This window comes from Arachis duranensis, chromosome 6 (genome assembly GCF_000817695.3).
Source record: "Arachis duranensis cultivar V14167 chromosome 6, aradu.V14167.gnm2.J7QH, whole genome shotgun sequence".
Taxonomy (NCBI): Eukaryota; Viridiplantae; Streptophyta; class Magnoliopsida; order Fabales; family Fabaceae; genus Arachis; species Arachis duranensis.
The window spans coordinates 11,836,793-11,837,250 of record NC_029777.3 but is presented as its reverse complement, the minus strand read 5'-3'; positions in this window follow the sequence as shown (position 1 = coordinate 11,837,250).

Below are 458 nucleotides of genomic sequence, written 5' to 3'. Positions count from 1 at the left end.
CAGAAATTCCAGCGTTAAACGCCGGAACTGGCACCAAAATGGGAGTTAAACGCCCAAACTGGCATAAAAGCTGGCGTTTAACTCCAAGAAGAGTCTCTACACGAAAATGCTTCATTGCTCAGCCCAAGCACACATCAAGTGGGCCTGGAAGTGGATTTTTATGTCATTTACTCATCTTTGTACACCTTAGGCTACTAGTTTTCTATAAGTAGGACCTTTTACTATTGTATTTTCATCTTCGGACATTTTAGTTCTTAGATCATTGGGAGGCTGGCCATTCGGCCATGCCTAGACCTTATGCTTATGTATTTTCAACAGTGGAGTTTCTACACACCATAGATTAAGGTGTGGAGCTCTGCTATACCTCGAGTATTAATGCAATTACTATTGTTCTTCCATTCAATTCCGCTTGTTCTTGTTCTAAGAAATCACTTGTTCTTCAACTTGATGAATGTGAT